Raw genomic sequence first — 17,500 nt, 5'->3', positions numbered from 1 at the left:
TTCAGAATTATTTGGGAGCTATTCCGTGAAGACACTCTTTGTGACTCAGCAGTATTAGGCTAGAAGGTCTTCCATGAGCTGAAGGATCAGAGTCAGAGCGCACTTTTTTTTTTTGGGTAAGGAACCAACAGTTCTTGTGTTGTGTTGGAAACCAGGTCCTGCACTGCATTAAAGAAGCTCGGTACTCTTGCTGCCCCTAAAGCCCACAACTTCAGTGTAACAGAGCAGTTAAGAGCAAAGATGCTTTACAGTTTCAGACATAAGTTTGACCACTAGCTCACACATTCAGAGAAAGGAGAGCAGGTTGCCCACAAGTTCAGAATCTATTACATTGGTCTATAGAGTTTCCTCTTTACTGAGAGGCTAGGACCCTCACACCGTGAGTTGGAAACCACCCAAGTCCAGGTCAAGCCTTTGGGCTCTAAATATCACTCATCCTTTACTAATAGTCAAAGGCCTCAAGCCCAGAAGGAGACATCCTTAGAGAATCTGGTATCACATTCAAAACAAGTCAGCTTTCCTACCCAACTAATCTATAATGATGCTCTCCTTGCACACTGGAGAATATGTGAAGGGGACCATATTAAAAATTAATAATAATTCAGGCTGGAAGCTTGAGGAGGTGATGGTATAAATGGAGGCAGCATGCCCCTCTCTCATAGTACTTACCCGATGTGTCTGAGAGGAACCGAGTAGTTTGAGAAAAAATAAAAATAAAAAACACCCTGATTTTGGAGTTGAGTACGTCATCACAATTCTGTTTCCAAGGTACAGTGAATTCACCTCCTCAGTCAAGCTCCTTCACTTCCAAACAACAGTGTCTTTGGACATAAAATGGGGATAAGGCAATGCCTGCTTTAAGGAAGTATTGGAAAGATGAACTACTGAGTTAACACCTTCAAATCAGCTAGGATAGGGCCTGACACACAATCAGTGTCCAACACACATTAGCTCATGTCACTGGAAGGACTACATCAAGGAATACATGCCAAATGAACACACAGAAAAGCCTGGTGTCCCTTTACTTCTTTATGAGTGTTCCTGTAGCCCACAATTTTCCCTTCTGCATGGTCATTCTAACTAGCTTCGCTTTCACCCTCCTCCCAGGAAGCTGGATGACCACCCCAGCATGAGCCAGTCTCTCATACCTGCCCATCCTGATCACTCATCACCCTCAGACTGAGGACCACAGAGAACCACCCACTTCTGATGTCTCATACCTCTGCTCAGAAATCCAAGGAGCAGTTACTGCCCAGAACTTCAATCTCTGCACTTCCTTGACTTCTAATTCCCAGAGAGAAGGAGACCTGAGGTAGCTCTCTTTTGCTTATTACCTTTCAGAAATGATCCAGTCTAGATACTAAACCAAATGATTATCACATCAGTTATCAGAAATGCTACATAACAAATAAATTCCAACCCAAGGACTTAATAAACATTTATTGAGCTTGTGAGTTGGAGGGTTGGACTTGGCTGGGCAGTTCTAATCTAATCCCCACTGTACTACTATGAGCTGGGTTCATGCCTGCATCTGTGACATCAGCAGGAATATATGATGAAGACTGACTGAGCTAGAATGCCCTCACATGTCTGCAGTGTCAGCTGGGGTAGCAGGGCTCCTGGACCATATGTTTCCTCCCAACTTCCACAATTTAGGCTGGTATTATTTACTTGGTGATCTATGTTCCCCCAGAAATTCATATGTTGAAGCCCTAACCCCCAGTGTGATGGTATTAGGAGGTGGGACTCCATGATGGGACTAGTGTCCTCTAAGAGGAAGAAGAGACCAGACATGTCTCCTTCTACCATGTGAGGACACGTGTCATTTACAAACCAGGACAAGGACTCTCGCTAGGAACCAAATCATTCAGCACCTTGACTTCTAGTCTCCAAAACGGTGAGAAATAAATGCCTGTTGTCTAAACCCACATTGCTATTTTGTTATACAGCTTGAGCTTACTAAGCCAATGGGCTAATTGACAGCATTCTAAGAGACCTAAGGAATGCATGCAAGGTTTCTTGAGGCCTAAGCTTGAAACGGGCACATACTTCCATTTCATTCTACTGGCAGAGGATTCTTGAGACAGCTTAGATTTGGGGGGGTAGGGAAGTAGATTTCACCATTTGAGAGGAGGAACAGGGAAATCATGCTGCAAGAGCCCAACTGATAAGAAGGGGGTGAGAATCATGACTTCTTTTGCTATCAATCTACCGATGTCATCAAACTCAGAAATAAGAGTTTCCGAGTCAGAAAAATTCAAGTTTGAAATTAGCTGTGAGGTCTTGGGAAAATGATTTAATCTCCTGAAGACTCCCATTTCTTCACCTATAAAGTAGCAATAGTAATCACACCGCCCTCACATTGCAGCTCTAATGATTAAACTAGAAAATTCCTGAGTATGGAGTCTGGACATAGTTAACTATTGGGTTTTATGGTGGTACTCAATAAACATCAGCTTCATAGATTTTTTTTTAATTTAATTTTATTTTTTTATGTGACAGAGAGATCACAAGTAGGCAGAGAGGCAGGCAGAGAGAGAGGGGAAAGCAGGCTCCCTGCTGAGCAGAGAGCCCGATGTGGGGCTCGATCCCAGAACCCTGAGATCATGACCTGAGCCGAAGGCAGTGGCTTAACCCACTGAGCCACCCAGGCGCCCCAGCTTCATAGATATTTTATGTAAAGTATCTTCCAGTGAACAACATTTTTTGAGTCTCCCAAGGACTATATTTTACAAATGGGAATACAGAATATAAGTCTCATTCTCAAAACTCATGATTCTTGTCTGATACCATACCACTATCTGTGATTAAGGGGATCTTATTAATATAAAGCTTACTTACTAAAACTATTAAGTGAGTATCCTTGCTTATGTAGAGTATTTTAATGCTGCTTCCTGTGTTCATCTAAACTGACTTGTAAAACCAGGTTTTTCAATAGACCACTTCATTGGAAATAAAAACTCTGGAAAGACAGCTTTATAACATAATCATAGAAATAGTCTTCATGGCATTTTGGCAGTCCTGAGTAGAATCTTGGTCTCTCCTCCTTTAACCTGTGATATGTGACTTCTTTCTGTGATACTCTAAAGTCTAGGAATAAGGGGTCTTGATCTTTTTCATAAAACTTAAGATTTTCTCCAATATCCTGAAAAGCCAATATTCTGTTTTATCCAGTCTAAGCCCTCCTGTATATGGCCATCAGAGTGATCACCTTAAAATGAAAATCTGACAAGTCATTCACCCCCTTCTTTGAGGTCTCACAAGATGCCATGCGCTTTCTTCTGCCCCTCAGGTTCCCATAGCTGATCCCAGCTCTGGATATTTTCAGATGCCTCAGGAGGGATTGAAACAGAGTCTGACCCTTGCCCACTGAAACCCTAATGTTTATGTTGGCATCCTGCTCATAAACCAGGGAGTCCTGCCATGTGACCCTTGGCTGGGAATTTCTGTGTGGAGTCAACTCAACACAGAAAAAAATTCTGAGATGGTTTCTAAAGGTCTCCTATGTGGGCCCCTTTATCCTTAAATTTACCATAATAGAAGCACAATCCTTGGGAGGGCACTGGAGGTCCAGGAATTCAGACTTTACATGACTATTCTATGGAAGGCCCAAATGAGAAGCAGAAAAGGGGTGACCTTCCCTAAGACACACTCAGCTAGAACTCTGAGATTTTGAGACTAGTGGGCATTCCACTATACCCGTTACCCATGTTCTTCCCTTTTGGTGGGAACTCCCTAGAGTATGTTTAGAAATATGCAATTATGTTAATCCCTTTAGAGAATAAAACAAAACATTATCACAGATCTACTCCTTTCATGTTTTCTCCTGCTTCCCATAGCAGACAAGGCTACTGATTCACAGGCGAATAAATAGGGAGCCATCCAACTAAATGACTCACTGGCTCACACAGTTCATGAACAGTGACACCAAAACCAGAACCCATGGCTTCTGAAATTAGTCCAATGCCCCTTACCTAATGTAAACAGCACATTTGATTTTGTGTGACAGTGCCAAAGATAGCCATGTCCTCATTTCCAGCAACAGTAAATGTGTTTTTGTGTTATGTAGCAAAGGGGAATTAAGGTTGCTGATGGAATGAGACTGTTCATCAGTTGACCTTAAAACTGAGAGATCATCAGATTATATGGGTAGGCCCAATGTAATGACAGAATCATTAATGTGGAAGAGGGAGGTGGGAGAGAGGGTCAGAGGGATGCCACTTGAGAAAACTCAACCCTACACTGCTGAAGATGAGGGAGATGCCATGTATCAAGGAACCAGGGGCAGCCTCTAGAAGCTCATAAGGATAGAGCATAAATTTTCCTATAGAACCTCCTGAAGGAGCACAGCCCTCCCCTCACTTGAATTTTAGCCCAGTGAGACCCAGTTTGGACTTCTGACCCTGAAACCCTTAGATTATAACATTGCATTGTTTTAGCCACTAAGTTTTTGGCAATTTGTGATAACAACAAATAAAAAAGCAATACAGTGTCTAGGTGTAACTAGTATTTCCCAAGGTCCTACCAACTGAGGAAGGACCAATGGGTCCTAACATGTAAGCATGTGTTGTGTTCAATTCTTTCTCTATACTTATGGGAGAAGGAGTTTCAGCCTTCAGACCCCATTCTTTCTACCCTGTTACTATTGGTGGTTCTTTGCTTCATGAAGGCACATCCTCTACACCCACCTCCTGCACTTGAGCCAAACCATTCTATTCCTCTATACACTTAGATACCACACTGACCACCTTGGTCCAACTTAGGCACTGGAGTCCTTGATATCCCCAAGGAGAGTGCTGTTTCACCAAGTCTTCCATTCGCTAGAGTTCAGTCCCTTCCCCTTAAGCCTCTCATGCAGCGCCCCCCCCCCATGGACAAATGTTCAAGAAAAAAATCTACATGGCAAATACCATCTGATTGAGGATGCCCTGATTTCTGACCCCAGAAACATTTCTAATGATCAAGCATATACCACTGATCCCATGTTCATCTGAATAAGTTTGCTGGGGGATCCTTCCATTCTTCATGGGGCTAAGAAATCTCAAGTCCAGATGGACACCTTTAGAGATGAATTTAAGAAAGGTAGGAAAACCAATAGGGAGTAGGTCTGTTTTAGTTTATATTCCCTGCAAACCAACTGTGTGACAGACATTTTACCAGACACTTTATGTAATCATGTCATTTATTTCCCAGTTCAGGGATCTGAAGTTCAGAGTTAACTCTTCCCCAAACCCACAGCTCGGAAGTAGAGTGTCTGGAATGTCAGACACAGGGAGGCTGGACCCCGTGTGTACAGAGACTCCATCCATACCACCTTCTCTGAGAAAATATGTCATAGCTGGAATGGGGAGTGGGTGCTATCTTAGCAGCTTTCCCCTGCCCAACCTGGGTGATGGACATGGATCTCCTCCAGAGTATGGTTTGACCATGGAGGGAGGGAAGAGAGCTGAAGGCAGCACCATCCCCAGGAGCTCAAGGTTGGCAGCTGACATTAACCAGCAAGGGAAAAAAAAATCCATTTTTAAAACAGCAGAAGAAAAATTAAACTTGCTGCTCCATCATTTCATATAAAAGATCAAGGATGAAAATAAACATGGTTCCAAGTTATTTTATTCTGAATTTATTTTTAATGCCAATGACAACAAAATAGCTCTTTTATGAGTCATTTTACAAAACAGAAAACATAATTTCCTGAAATGGCATTTTACAGAAGCTTAAAGGAAACTACTATTTGGCATGAGAAAGATGTAATGCAGCTAACTCTGTTCACCTGGGGGGGGGGGTCTTCTGCTACCCTACTCCCTAGAATACCCTTCCTCTCTTTAGCTACCTTCCTCTTCCTCCTACAAATGTCACTTATGCTGTTATCTCCTTAGGGATTTCTTCTCTGGTCACCTCTCCTTTTTTTTTTTTTTTAATTTAAATTCAATTAATTAACATATAGTGTTTCATTAGTTTCAGAGGTAGAGTTCAGTGACTCATCAGTTGCATATAACACCCAGTGCTCATTACACCAAGTGCCCTCCTTAATGCTCATCATCCATTCCCCTTCCCCCAACCCACTTCCCATCCTGTAACCCTCAGTTTGTTCCCGAGAGTTAAGAGTCTCTTATGGTTTGTCTCTCCCTCTATCTCTATTTCATTATTCCTTCCCCTCCCTTATATTTCTGTTTTGTTTCTTAAATTCCACATGAGTGAAATCATGATTGTCTTTTGCCGGTTGATTTATTTCACTTAGCATACTACCCTCCAATTCCATCCACATCATTGCAAATGGCAAGATTTCATTTTTTATGGCTGAGTAGTATTCCATTGCCTATATATACCACATCTTCTTTATCCATTCATTTGTTGATGGACATCTCAGCTCCTTCCATAGTTTGGTATTGTGACACTGCTGTTATGAATTTTGGTGGTCACTCTCTCATTTTATTTTATTTTTTTAAGATTTTATTTGTTCATTTGACAGGCAGAGATCACAAGTAGGCAAAGAGGTTGGCAGGGGTCAGAGGGAAGCAGGGTCCCTCCCGAGCAGAGAGCCCAATGTGGGGCTAAATCCCAGGACCTTGGGATCATGACCTGAACAGAAGGCAGAGACTTTAACCCACTGAGCCACGCAGGAGCCCCCACTCCCTCATTTTATATAATGTCTCCCCCATTGCATGCTCTCAAAGAACATGGTACTATTTCTTCATTGCATTTCCTGAAATTATGAAAATTGTTCTGTGTTTATGTGCCAGGAGCTTAGACATGGGATGTGCAGATCCAGTCAACCCTACTCTCTTGGAGCATAGAGTCTAACTGGGGGAGAGGGATAGTTTCAGTGTCTCTCTCCATCAATTATACTGAGAAGTGCAAAATCCAGAAAACAAATGGATTTCAGGCAAGAACCATGTCAGCAGAGAGCAGAGGACATAACTAGTTATGCTTACACATTGAACACACACATAAATATATGTCTCCTTTATGAGATGTTGTCTGTCCTGTTTGGCACATATTAGGAGCTCATTAAATGATTATTAAAACACTTAATGAAATGGAAAGTAGCCACTTACAACATGTGGGCTAGTGAGGTAGTTAATGCCTGTGGCTCCTGGTTCAAAGCTGAATGTGCAAGCCTACAAGATAAACATTCCAATAATTATCACTAATAATCCCACAAGGTGCATGCCAACTCTCATCTTTGAGGTGGATTCCAAACCTAATAAGTCACTTGCCATCTTTAACTTAATTTTTCTGTCACCTGGGTTCTGCCCTGTTGACACCATCTCCTTGAAGAAATGTGCCTAATGTGACATGAGCTTTTGCTGATGTTCTTCTTAGTCTTTGGATGGTACTTCTAATAATCTTCTTCAGTTCATTTCTAAGATGCTGATCCTCCTCAGGCTTCTCTCTGTTTCCTGCCCAAGGCCCAATATATACAGAGCAAGAAGAGAAAGCTCAGATGCCATCTAGATGGGAGTTCATTTACTTATTTTGTTGAATAAGTACTCGTACAGCTAAGAGTAAGTTCCAGGCACTATTCTAGATGTTTTGTTAAATAATAATTCAATTATGGTTAATAACTTTCACAACTCAAGAATAAGACTTGACTGGAAGCAGAATTCCAGACTCATGTCCAAGAAATGGTGGTGCAAATGGATGATGTTAACAGGACTTGCACTGCCCTGTAAAATCCTACAGTACCTCCTCTCTTGAGATATAGCCAGTTGTCCAAATCATTAAATACCCTGTGAGAAGCCCCTAGTCACTTCTATCCAGAGTGCCATCTCTCAGACCCTCCCTCCAGGTGCTGGTCCCTACCATATTCATCTGTAATGTGCCCATATCATCCCAGGCACATGTCCAAGCACCTCCAGCCCTCCAAAACAATGCCATCTTCCTCCTGCCTGCTCCATCTAATATGTTCCTATAGATATGTTCAACTTGGCCACAGTTCTCAGCATCTTCCTCTTCACCTGACTAGCCCATCAGTTCCAAGCCTTCTAGTCCATCTTGGCAGTCTGCTCTTTCTGCCCACACCATCTTTCTGTCCCCTTACACCTAGATGATTGTGAGAGTCTCCCTGCTGCTCTCTTTGCTTTAGATCCCCTCTCTCTTCTCTAAATATATACTTTCCTAGATATTAGAGACTCTATATACTTCACTGAATGTTCTATATACTTTTCAAAGTGTTCTAGATACTTTCCTTCACACCTCTTCCAAATGACCTCATGGAAAATGGAAATCAGATCATGGCACTCCTCTTTGTAAAATTCTTCAATGGCTTCTTTAAAAAAAAGATTTTATTTATTTATTTGACAGAGAGAGAGACAGTGAGAGAGGAAAAACAAGCAGGGGGGAGTGGGAGAGGGAGAAGCAGGCTTCCTGCTGAGCAGAGAACCTGATGCAGAGCTCCATCCCAGGACCCTGCGTCATGACCTAAGCTGAAGGCAGATGCTTAATGACTAAGCCAGCTGGGCACCCATTTTCAATGGCTTCTTGTCTTCAGAATACAACAGGGAAGTGTTTATCTGGAAGGAGCTAGATAAATATGCTGACAAGTCTAACCTTACATTTGTCGTATGTGTCTTTATACTTGTGTTTCACAAGCATCCCAAGCTGTAGGTCTCCAACACTCCCTCATCTTTGCAGTCCCCTCTGCCTCTGAATAGACAATTCTTTCTTCATAGAATCTGCTTCCCAGCTCCCCCTGGTTAACCACTCTTCCCCTGACCACCAGCTGAGAGGATGACAGCTAAGTGTATGAACCAGTCTACCTGGATTGAAATCTCAACCCCCATACCTGTAGGGTGACCTCACACTACTGCTTTTCTATGCCTCAGTTCCCCCATCTACAAAATAAGGATGATGGTATGTTTACATATATTAGCTTTTCTTGTCCTCACAATAACTCTGTGAGGTAAACATATGGTAACCCGTGGCAAGCACTATGTGAGTTTTTATTATGATCAACTCCTGCACATTACCAGCTTTCTCCACAAACCCCTTATGCATATCTTTTATTTGTTCATTCACCAAACAATTTGTCTATTTTCAGTCACTCACCTCACTGCAAGTTCCTTGAGAGCAAGGACTGGGTTTTATCCATCCCACCAACATCTAGCACAGAACACGGCAAGGACCAGAAGCTCAGTGGAGATTTGCAGTCCTAACAAATAATGCCAGTTTTCAGCTGTGTTCTCACATAAAGAACCTGATAGAGAATGGCCAGGACATGATATTTATGTTATGCAGTGTATGTTATATACTATATATATAATATATATTATGTTATGTGGGAACTTCAACCACACTGGTAAAAAAGAAGCAAGGGAAGGAGTAGTTTTAAGAAGAGGATTATACTTTATGTCCACAGGCAGTAAATACAACCAGACCTGAAATAGACAACTTCTGCTTGCAAAATCTGTAGCATGATTTTAAGCATTTCCTTGTCAAAGTATTGAGAGAAAAATGAAAAATATGTATCTTATTCATGTCCAGAAAAGTTGGATGGTGATAGCCCCATGGAATCCTCATTTTAAAAATGAAGAATTCATTGAGGGCTTAGACAAATTATAACTAGGCAAAAGGTAGAGCTGCTAAAACCTCTTACAGGTGCAAAAGATAATACTGTAAGATGCTCTTAACTATAGGAAAAAACTGAAGGTTGCTGGAGGCAAATTAGTTGGAGGGGGAAGAGTAATTGGGTAAAGAGAATTAAGGAGGGCAACTGATGTAATGAGCACTGGGTGTTATAAGTAACTGACTGATCACTGAACTCTACCCTGAAACTAATAATACATTATATGTTAACTAACTTGAATTTAAATTAAAAAAAAAAAAAGATGATCACCATTTTACAGCAAGTTGGAATCATCACAATTTGCTGAAATGTTTTAGGAAATAAAAGAGTTGAATGATACAATTTCTAAATGCAAAGCCTCTGTGTAATTATATATATACACCATGCATATATTCTGCAATGGTGTTTGCATTGTTTACACAAAGGCATGTTTCTTTTACTTTACGAAAGAAGATTTTTTCAGGTAATTTTCTCCACCCATGCTTGTTGCCTCAACAGCTCCAGTAAGAATCTCGGCTCTTTTATTCATCTCTGAATAAGGGGTGATGCACACGGCTTAGAGTCAGGAAGTCTGAGCCCCAATATGGTCGGTCAATGCATTCAAGCTGCATGATTAACAGGTCTCTTAACTTAGCTGAGTCTCAAGCTTCTTTATCTGTAAAATTAAAAATAGTATCTACATCACAAGTCAGGTTCTGAGGTTTGAATGAGGTAATGAGTGCTAAATTTTTGGAGATTGTGAAGCACTGTGGATGTATAATGGGAACCCACTTACGTCATTCAGGCAAAGTAATGGATAATCCTAGGGTCTCTATAAAATCACCATGAACATATCTTTGGCTTTGGAGTTGGACTGCTTGGATTCCTTTCCAGATTTCCTAGATTTAACCACAGTGACTTCAGCTTCCTAGAGAATGACCTTCAGTTTCCTGTAGAATAATCATATCAGTGTCGTAGCATTTACTGAGTATTATGACATTGGATGCATTATGTAGACAATCTCATTTGATCATCATTGCAGTTCATCTTCTTTACCCACGAAGTCAGCACCTTCACTTCCACCTCATTCCTTAAATTCCATAACTAGACATTCTTCCCTTTGCCAAACCTGTTTCTTCTCTAATTCCTATTGAAATACAAATACTTTATACATGATGTATCAGTCAAGAGTTCTGCAAAATCAGACAGAGAGATGGATAATAAGAAATGGGTTCACATAGTTACAGAGGCTAAAAAAAAGTCCCAAAATGTGCTATGAGCAAGACAGAGATCCAGGGGAGTGAAAGCGTAGTTCCAGACTGAATCCAAAGGCCTGAGAAGCTGGAAAGTATATGGCTTCGGTTCCAGTTTGAAAGCTGGAAGTCTGGAGACTCAAGAAGAGACAATGTTTCAGTCCAAGTCCAAAGGCTAGAAAAGACTAATATCCCACCTCAAACAGTTAAGCAAAAAGATTTCCTTCTTACTCAGCCATTCTTCTCTTCTAGTCAAGTGATTAATTAGATGAGGCCCAACCACTTTGGGAAGAACAGTCTGCTTTACACAATCTACTGATTCCCATTTTAATCTCATGCAGAAACATTCTCATAGATACACCCAGAAAGATGTTTAGCCAAATGTATGGGTACTCCATGCCTCAGTCAAATTGACATATATAATGAACTATCCCAATGAGGGTCTATAAGAGTTCCATCACAACATAAGCTGAATAGTGTTCCCTGACCCTTCCTTAAAGATTTCAGTTAGGAGGTGGAATTATCTGAGAAATAGGAGGATTTGGGAAGGTGTTCCATCAAGAGACAGGTGGGTCTTAGTGTGGGAGGAAAAAGCAGAGAATACCAAGTACCAAATTAGCTTCACAGATTTTCAGAAATATGACTAAACCTGTCTTATATATATTATCAGATTTTATTTTTCCATTAGTCATCCATTCATACATTTACATATTCACTTTTCAACTAACATTTACTGAAGGCATAATTTGGTCTAGGTATTACGTGGGTGCAAGGGCCAAACAATCAACTGAGGTATGAAATTTTGCTCTCAAAGTACACTAGAAGCTAAAACCATGTTTTCAAATTTCTTCTAAATGATATGCTCCTGAAACCCTAGACATATTGGCTTGGAATTTGCCTTAAGTCTTATGTAGTTCAAACCCGCTACCAGCAACACCACCATCTCCACCAGGGACTTCTGACTTCTAGTCCTACCTACTTAGACTGTGATCACTCAACCCACCATCCAAGTTAACACTCCTGTTTTTCAGTTTAATTCTGAGTGGGAAAAAAATGCCTATTTCAGCTTTTATCCACATAGTCCTACTTATATCACACAAATCAACACAAAACAGTCAATAATTCCATAGATGCATGTCTTGTTACTGTCATCTTATCCCAGTTTGGTCACCATAAGGATGAGATGACAATGGCATTTAATGACCATTTCTTAAATTCCTATTCCATGCCATGCCCTTTTATAATTAGCTTCCTGTTATTCTCACAACCTACAAAAGCTAAAGCAAAGTGTCCATTGTTGAAATAAGTAGACCAAAATTTAGACACAAAGAAGAGTTTGCTCAATGTTCCCAAGATAGTGAAGAGCCAACTTGGGTTTTTTTTTTTTTTTTTCTTTTTTTAATTTTATTTATTTATTTATTTATTTTTAATAATTTTGTTTATTTTTTATAAACATATATTTTTATCCCCAGGGGTACGGGTCTGCGAATCTCCAGGTTTACACACTTCACAGCACTCACCATAGCACATACCCTCCCCAATATCCATAACCCCACCCCCCTCTCCCAACCCCCTCCCCCCATCAACCCTCAGTTTGTTTTGTGAGATTAAGAGTCACTTATGGTTTGTCTCCCTCCCAATCCAATCTTGTTTCATTTACTCTTCTCCTACCCCCTCAACCCCCCATGTTGCATCTCCTCAATAAGTCAGTCGGGTTTTGGTTTTTTTTTTAAGATTTTATTTATTTGGCAGAGATCACAAGTAGGCAGAGAGGCAGGCAGAGAGAGAGGAAGGGAAGTAAGCTCCCTGCTGAGCAGAGAGCCCCACATGGGGCTCGATCCCAGGACCCTGGGATCATGACCCAAGCCAAAGGCAGAGGCTTTAACCCACTGAGCCACCCAGGCGCCCCCCAACTTGGGTTTTGAAGCCATTTCTGTGTGACCCCTAGTTCATTCTTCACCTGCCACATTAGGTAGCTTTGCTGAAAAGGAGCCAGCAAAGACAAAATTTAAAGTAAAAGCGCCATGTACAAACTCAGTTGCCTTGCTAGCTACATGAAGAATGTGTTTGAGTGTGAGAAGCCCTTCTTGTTGGACCCTTGAACTTAGAGAGTGAATTATTTGGGAGAAAGTAGGTGAAATGCTTTTCTCCCTCACAAGTCATTTATTGCTGGAATTTTGTTTTCACTACACAAATACTTGCAAACACTATCGTGGTTTCTTTTGTTCACAAAGAGAGATGATGGACTGAAATTTCTTGGCAACTCCAACCCTTATTCTGCAGAGACTTTCCTAATTAAATCAGTTGGGCAGACTTTTAGAAGATTGTCTTAGTTTTGCCGAAATATCCATGTCTTCAGATTTTAGATGTTAAATAAATTATACTAAGGCTCAGCAATTCCTCATGGTTAACTTTGGGATGGATGAAGGCCTGGGGCCAATCCAGTGTCACTGAGATTACTGCCCTGAATCTATGTGGTAGCCTCTGATGACTACATAACTGACTTTTCTTTCTTTTTTCTTTTTTAAACTTTATTTTTTCAGTGTTCCAAGATTCATTGTTTATGCACTATACCCAGTGCTCCATTCAATATGTGCCCTCCATAATACCCACCACGAGGCTCACCCAACCCACCACCCCTCTCCTCACCAAAACCCTCAGTTTGTTTCTCAGAGTCCACAGTCTCTCACGGTTCATCTATCCCTCCGATTTCCCCCAACTCCCTTCTCCTCTCCTTCTCCCAATGTCCTCTGTGCTATTCCTTATGCTCCACAAGTAGGTGAAACCATATGATAATTGACTCTCTCTGCTTGACTTATTTCACTCAGCATAATCTCCTCCAGTCCTATCCATGTTGATACAAAAGTTGGGTATTCATCCTTTCTGATGGAGACATAATATTCCATTGTATATATGGATAATATCTTCTTTATCCATTTGTCTGTTGAAGGGCATCTTGGTTCCTTCCACAGTTTGGCGACTGTGGCCATTGCTGCTATGGACACTGGGGTACAGATGGCCCTTCTTTTCACTACATCTGTATCTTTGGGGTAAATACCCAGTACTGCAATCACAGGGTCATAGGGTGGCTTTCTTTCTTTTTTTTTTTTTTTAATTTCTTAAGGAATTTCCACACTGTTTTCCAAAGTGGCTGCACCAACTTGCATTCCCACCAACAGTGTGAGAGGGTTCCCCCTTCTCCATATCCTCTCCAACAATTGTTGTTTGCTGTCTTGTTAATTTTGGCCATTCTAACTGGTGTAAGGTGGTATCTCAATGTGGTTTTGATTTGAATCTCTCTGATGGCTAGTGGATGAGCATTTATTCATGTGTCTGTTAGCCAGTTGCATGTCTTCATTGGAGAAGTGTCTGTTCATGTCTTCTGCCCATTTTTGATGTGGTTATCTGTTTTTTGAGTGTTGAGTTTGAGGAGTTCTTTATAGATCTTGGATATCAGCCCTTTGTCTGTAGTGTCATTTACAAATATCTTCTCCCATTCCACGGGTTGTCTCTTTGTTTTGTTGACTGTTTCCTTTGCTGTGCAGAAAAAAAATTTTTATTTCTTTTCAGTGTTCCAGAGTTCATTGTTTATGCACCACACCCAGTGCCTCATGCAATGCATGCCCTCCATAATACCCACCACCGGGCTCACCAAACCCCCCAGCCCCCTCCCCTCCAAATCCCTCAGTTTGTTTCTCCAAGTCCACAGTCTCTCATGGTTCATCTCCAGAAGCTTTTGATCTTGATGAAGTCCTAAAAGTTCATTTTCTCTTTTGTTTCCTTTGCGTTTGTAGACATGTCTTAAAAGAAGTTGCTGTGGCCGATGTCAAAGACGTTACTGTCTATGTTCTCCTCTAGGATTTTGATATATTCCTTCCTTACATTGAGGTCTTTTATCCATTTTGAGTTTATCTTTGTGTATGGTGTAAGAGAATGGTTGAGTTTCATTCTTCTACACATAGCTGTCCAATTTTTCCAGCTCCATTTATTGAAGAGTCTGTCTTTTTTCCACTGTATATTTTTTTCTGCTTTGTTGAAGATTAGATTAAAGTTGAGGGTCCATATCTGGGCTCTCTACTCTGTTCCACTGGTCTATGTGTCTGTTTTTGTGTAGGTATCATGCTGTCTCAGTGATCACAGCTTTGAGGTAAAGCTTAAAATCAAGCAACATGATGCCCCCAGTTTTGTTTTTCTTTTTCAACATTTTCTTAGCAAACTGGGGGTTTCTTCTGGTTCCATACAAATTTTAGGATTGTTTTTTTCCATCACTTGGAAAAATGCTGGTGGAAACTGATTTTTCTTGAATGGGCTTTAATATTTCTTTTGCAATCACATGTGTCTGGAATCATTCACTTGTGGCAGGAAATGTGTCATAATTTGGGAGATGATAGGAGGGTTTGCAAGCCATAGCTAACATTTCTCAGTAGTTCCAGGGAAATAGGATGTCAAGGACACATACTTTGCCCTTCTTCTTCAATTTACCCTACACTGTAACACTAGTTTTCAGACTCTGATGTACCTGAGAGTCACCAGGAAAGTTTGTTTAGAATGCACAGCACTATACCTAAAACTCAGAGATTCTAATCATAGGATGGGTCCCTGGAATCTGCATTTTTAACAAGCGTCCCAAGTGACTCAGAGAAAACACTATAAAATCAATCATAGGGGAAATTTGCCTTAACTTTTTTCCTCAGAAAACAGAGCTTAAAGCATTAATGGTTGGGCTCTTCACTAGAAAATTTGATCCTAGGGAAGCTGGAATGAAGGCACATGGGAATATGATAGGTTAGGAAGGAGACCTAGTGTGATAAGTGACACTGAGCTAGCTGAGCATTTTTTTATCATGCCCAAGTAAGTGTTCCATTCCTCTATTACATGGTACTATCTTCCTAGGGCCCTCAAAAACCACTGATTCCTAGACAGTCCTTTTGGGGGAATGAAAGGGAAAAGCTTATCTGCCAGCTTATATTTCCCAATATTCCCTAAGCATTTTAACTCCATGTGCTTCCATTTGGGTTCTGCATAGGTTTAAGTGAGCACCGCAGTACCTCATGCTTCAGTGGCAAGTGAGGTGCTCAGCACTGGAGGTAAGAGGCTCAAGTAATGAATACCAGACTGGGTGCTGGTATTCATTTTGTGAAGTAGATGTGGAATAGTTGCAGCAGAGGTGGCTGATGAAGCTCACGTAGAATATGACTGTAGCCAGAGCTGGGTCCTGACAGATGGCCAAAAGGACCTGTGGTGGCACATAAAAGCCATCTGATACAGAGTCCATGGTCAACTTCTTCCTTACCCCATCTTACCCCATTCCAGGGGAAGAATGTCTATGGACCAGGACAAAATGAAGTCCTCAAAGACAGCCAGGGGGAATGAATTCTGTGGGCTATCAAATTAAACTCAGAGCTGGAAACTCCCCTATTCTCACCACATGCATCTCCATTTTGGACAAGATGGACTGGAAAACCACATGCCTGGAAAGTGGCCCTGGACCAGACTGGGAGAGAGATGGAAGAGAGCCTTGAGTATGTGACTTGGGGGGAAGGACCTCATTCCTCCTTCTTATCTCTTACTTCTGTCGCAATAAGATTCAGAAGGCCCTGCAGGGTCAGCAGGGGCATAAATAGAAGCAGGCATGGGAAGGACATGGAGTTTAGTCTGGGAGGAAAAGCATAGTAAGTAGAGGTTTCAATTCAGTAAGGTGTGAGTTAGGGCAAGCCTGGATCCAAAGACTATCTGGTTTGATAATACTAAACTCTCAGAGAGTCAATCTCCTTCTTTTTATAGGGATGATGTCCACCTTGAGAAGCTGTACCAGTGCTTACCCAAAACAGCATGCTTACCCAAAACAGCATACACATAGTACCTGGGGGTATACAGATATCCAACCAGTGTGAGTGAACATATTCTTCACCATCTTGCCCAAGATGTAGTCTAGTGGTGTTAATGTAAGCTGAAGTCCCACACTCAGTCCCACCTGGTTGGATAGAAGTTAAATAGAATTTGGGAATCTTGCACAGTCAGCAAAAGAAATTTTATTGCACTGTATTTGTGCTGTTGGTGTTTATTCTGATGTGGCAACTGTAGGGTCCTGGAGGATAGATAGTTCAGTGATGGTTTCCCCACATCCCCCATAACCAAGAACAAAGACTAGAGGAGCTGGTACACCAAGACAGGGCAGTCTTTCTGTTGAAATGCCTAGAAGACTTGAATACATTATCTCAGGTACTAATTAAAGAGAAATTACAACTGCTAGTACTACACAGGATCTCTGGCCACCTGCATTTAAAGCCATGGACTCCTCACTACAACACATGAACATGATCTATCATATTTGCATTCCTGAAAAACCTCAGATCATGTATTTAAATCAAATAATAAAAACTTTGTTTCAGTGAGGATAAATGGGGTTTGGAACTGGTCATGCAAGTTCTTGAAATAATGGTGTTTTAAAGTTATAAATGTATATCTCTACATTAGTTTCCTAGGGGTGCTATAACATGTACCACAAACTAGGTGGCTTACAACCACATATATGTCTTCTCTTTCAGTTCTGGAGGTCAGAAGTCTTCCATCAGGGTGTCAGTAAGACTTTGCTCCCTCCAAAACCTATAGCATAGGATCCTTCCTTCCTTCTGCCAGCTTCTACTGGCCCAGGCTTCCTTGGCTTGTGGCCACATCACTCAGATCGTTCCTTTCATCTTCA

The 17,500-nt window shown here is 41.2% G+C and overlaps 1 protein-coding gene across 1 annotated transcript in view; it reads left to right on the top strand.

Annotated features, from left to right (window-relative positions):
- Positions 1 to 1,287: 1,287 nt before the first annotated feature.
- LOC125093545 (cytokine-dependent hematopoietic cell linker-like) overlaps positions 1,288 to 17,500 on the top strand; it is a 194,307-nt gene continuing 178,094 nt past the window's right edge. Inside the window, exon 1 of the mRNA XM_047718888.1 lies at positions 1,288 to 1,312. The gene's annotated coding sequence lies outside the window, so the exon portion shown is untranslated. The remainder of the gene's footprint in view (positions 1,313 to 17,500) is intronic.

Source organism: Lutra lutra, chromosome 2 (genome assembly GCF_902655055.1).
Source record: "Lutra lutra chromosome 2, mLutLut1.2, whole genome shotgun sequence".
Taxonomy (NCBI): Eukaryota; Metazoa; Chordata; class Mammalia; order Carnivora; family Mustelidae; genus Lutra; species Lutra lutra.
Note: the sequence above shows the minus strand (reverse complement) of the source record. Positions and strands in the feature narration are given on the sequence as shown.